Source organism: Octodon degus, unplaced genomic scaffold (genome assembly GCF_000260255.1).
Source record: "Octodon degus isolate 3935 unplaced genomic scaffold, OctDeg1.0 scaffold00154, whole genome shotgun sequence".
NCBI lineage: Eukaryota > Metazoa > Chordata > Mammalia > Rodentia > Octodontidae > Octodon > Octodon degus.
In genome coordinates this window covers 2,968,285-2,971,908 of record NW_004524730.1, presented here as the reverse complement: position 1 = coordinate 2,971,908, position 3,624 = coordinate 2,968,285, and positions in this window count along the sequence as shown.

The following is a 3,624-nucleotide window of genomic DNA, read 5'->3' as shown; positions in this document are numbered from 1 at the left end:
CTGGCTCTAAGGCAGACCAGAGCATGGCAGAAGGCAGCCATTTATGGCAGTGGAAAACATCAAAGAACAAAGAGAGGAGCAGTGCTGCAGCAGCTAGCAGATGCTCCTTCAGGTTTGAATTCAGCAGACATTAGAATTCAGAGGGCTACATTTGATAGACAAAGCAAGCTAGGAGAAAGAGACAGTCAATGACAATGGGGCATAGTAAAGAGAGAGACCACTGGGAATTCAGAAAAATGACAGATCTTCAATGAGACCCAGGATGGGCCCCTGTGGAAGAACACTAGCTCTGGGACTGTCCTACATTATGGACATGTACATTTACTGGCACAGAGCACCTAAAGTCCTTGGAATTTCCCAAGTGCTAGAAATGTCTCTGTTTTATTCATAGTTTGCCCCTTTTGACCTTTCCTGCACTCATGATAATGACTTGACTCTTGGAAATCCTGAACATATTCTGGATGGGGCTGTTGCCAGAAAGGCCAGCTCTGTGATTAGATGGCTGGAGCTTTCACACCCAGCCTTAAGGAGCTCCTGGTTGGTGACCAGAGGTCTCTTCTGGGACAGTGGCCATTCTGGAGAGGGCACCAAGCTCTGCGACCCTGCACCCTCTCCCTTTCACATCTCCTCCAATTGGTTGTTCCAGAGCTCTATTTTTAAATATAATAAACCAGAAATAGAAGTAAATATTTTTCTGATTCAGTGAGTCTCAATGAATCAGCAAACAAGAAGAGAAGAAGCTCTCCACCTGCAGTGAGCCAGGGGGAAATATGAGTAGTCTCAGTGGCCCATGTGTGGCTGGCTCTTGAGTTGGGACAATCTCACGGCACTGAACCCATGACCTGTGGGGGGATGCAGTTAACTCTGTGCAGTTCGTATTGAATTGAGTTCAATGAAACTGAATTGTTGGACACCAAGTTGGTGCAGGAGACTTGTACCATTGGTGGTTGGTATAAAAACAGTGCTGCATATTTAACCTGAGAAGAGATGCAAGTGTGGGCTGGATGGGTGGAATCATTAGCCTAAGCAGGGACGTGAGTGTAGAGGGGGTGCAGATAGGAAGCCCAGGTGAACAAGCAGACTGTACTAAGGGAACCCTGCAGGATAGAATAAGGAACAGCAATGCTCCTTTGAAGGAGGACTTCTCTACTGGTGAGGTGGTGACTGCACTGAAACTCAGAATCACAGAAACCATCTCTGTATTTGATTCATGCAACCCGATCTAATGGGAAACTGAGTTCTCTCCAGCTCACCCTAGTGCATGCTGCATTAACTCACATTTCAGGGGGCCTGGAACAGCTACACAGCAGCAGACAACAGTAGGCTTCAGCGGGCATGCACATTTCATGGAAATGCATTTTACAAGTGAAACAAGTGCAATTGCCCAGTGACCGTACCTTCAATTCCTGCCAGAATGCCAAACAAGCATTTTCTTCAGACACTAAAGTTTCAAAAAGACACTAAGAAGTTATTCTGTACTGAGTATAAGTCTTATGCATTTGGCTCTTTGTTTAATTCTTTCTCTTATCCAAGTTGAATTTCGCATGGTTTCTACAACTTGCCAAAAACTGCTGAGTCTCTTGCCCTTTTGTATTTGTGTGTGTGTGTGTGCCTGTGCATATATGTGTTTACACAAGTGTGTACTTTTGTGTACTTGTGCATGTGTATACCTGGTATGTGTGCATGGTGGGAAGCAGGGGCCTAGTCATTCCTTTACTCTTTCTCTTATGGTCTCTTTCTCACTTAAGTCACTTGGCTTTGGATTATTTAATTACACAGGTATAACAGGAGATCCAAAAGGAACTTTTGCTCTTCATTTTGGCTGAGAGGCCACAGGGTGCCCAATGTCTAGAATGCCTTCACCCTGGCCTGGAGTGCTCAATGCAGAGCACAGAAGGGACTAGACCCTACCAACTGCACACTATCCAGAGGTAAACACGGAGGGACAGAAAAAAGTTTTCCTGGGGGAGGGGTAGTCTGCTGTGCACCCATCACCCCTGGACTCTCCCCTCCATGGCACTTGGCACTTGCTCCTTGCCCGGAGGCTGAGTCAGAGAGGCCCTGCAGAGATATCAGGGAACCAGCCTTATGTCCCCCAGAACTCAAGAATCCTCAGACTGGAGGATCGGTCCTGTTGGGAGGATTTTGGAGGGAGAATGTGCCATCTAGTCTGCTTGGAAGTAGGTGGCTCAGGTGGCTGAGAGCTGCCCTTCGCTGTGCAAGGTCAAAAGGGATCAGGAGTGTTCCTGCAGGCTCCTTGAATCTGCCATGGTCACATCCCAGAGACTGGAGGAGGGACCCAGTAGGGGGTTTGCAGAGGGTCTGGGTCACCAGGAGGAGTAAAAGTAGCCCAGGAGATGCTGCAGTCATCACTGGTGTCACCACGGGGGAGGAAGGTGCAAGTTTCCGGGGCCCATGAGAGGAAGTCTCCAGGGAGTACCTCCATCTCTATTTTTGCTCTGCTCGGCACACTTGACCTTCAGCCCTCTGCTTCTGTGCCACCTGCTGACATCAGAAAGAGCTGGTACACATTAAGGAATGGCTGTGGAAGGACATAGAAAGATGTTCACCCAAAACTGCCTTCCCTACTTCAGGTGGGTCTTGTGGCATGGGTTGACATGGCACAGAGTATTAGGTATACAGGGCTTTGATTATAGCACTGGCTGGGTTTGAAAGGTTAAAAACAAGATTGGTCTCATGGCAAAGTGACTTAACGGATGTTCTGTTGTTTAACCATGACTACAGGGACAGGTCAAGTGCTGGAAACTGCCTGAGAGCTGTTTGGAGGAAAAGATGCTGCATGAAGGCAAGTTTCACATGGTGTGATGAGCACACTCGGAGTACTGTGTGCTTGTGTCCTGACACACAACGTGTTCAGGAAAATGGTTACACAAAAGTCCACCCCTTAGAAGTAGCTTTGCAGAAGAAGTTAGAATGTTCTCTTGAGAGCTCTCTGCAGACACTAGACCTTGGTCCTGACTGTGGTGACCCTTGATGTGGCCCTCTTGACTGTTTCTGGGTAAGGTTCTGAGTTTACCTGTAAAATTACATCACACATTCCCTCTTGATGTATCTGTCTATGTATCACTCTATCAATAGCTCTAGGATGCTTTTATTATTTACACGAATGGGGATAATTTAAATGGTATGCTGTCTTCCCTGCACTGTTTCACAGTATTCTGCACTTACTAACATGTATTGAAAAGCTTTCCTTGATATCCAACCAACCCCAGACCCTGTGAGTGTTGGGGAGAGCTTCTGTTCTATCCTGCATCCACCCGCCACTCCAAGCCCAGGCCCATGGCATGAGAGAGGCCTTTCCCACATTCTCCAGTCCTCTCCCACCTGGCCAGACCCAGCATAGACCATCCTGTGAGTGAGAACTTCCACTGCACCCTTGGGAGTCTTGCACACCCACCAAAGCACAGCGCTGGTGAGTGCGTGGGAGAGCTTCTGTGCTCTCTTGCCCCTGCTCCTCATAACCCTCCAGACATAGCCCAGACCTGGCATAGAGGGTTGGGGTAAAATGCTGCAGCTAAAGCCCCTGCAGTGAAACTAAGGTCAAAACTACACAGCTAATCCAGGAACAGATCTTCTTACCAGAGGGGTACAGCAGGCCCACCT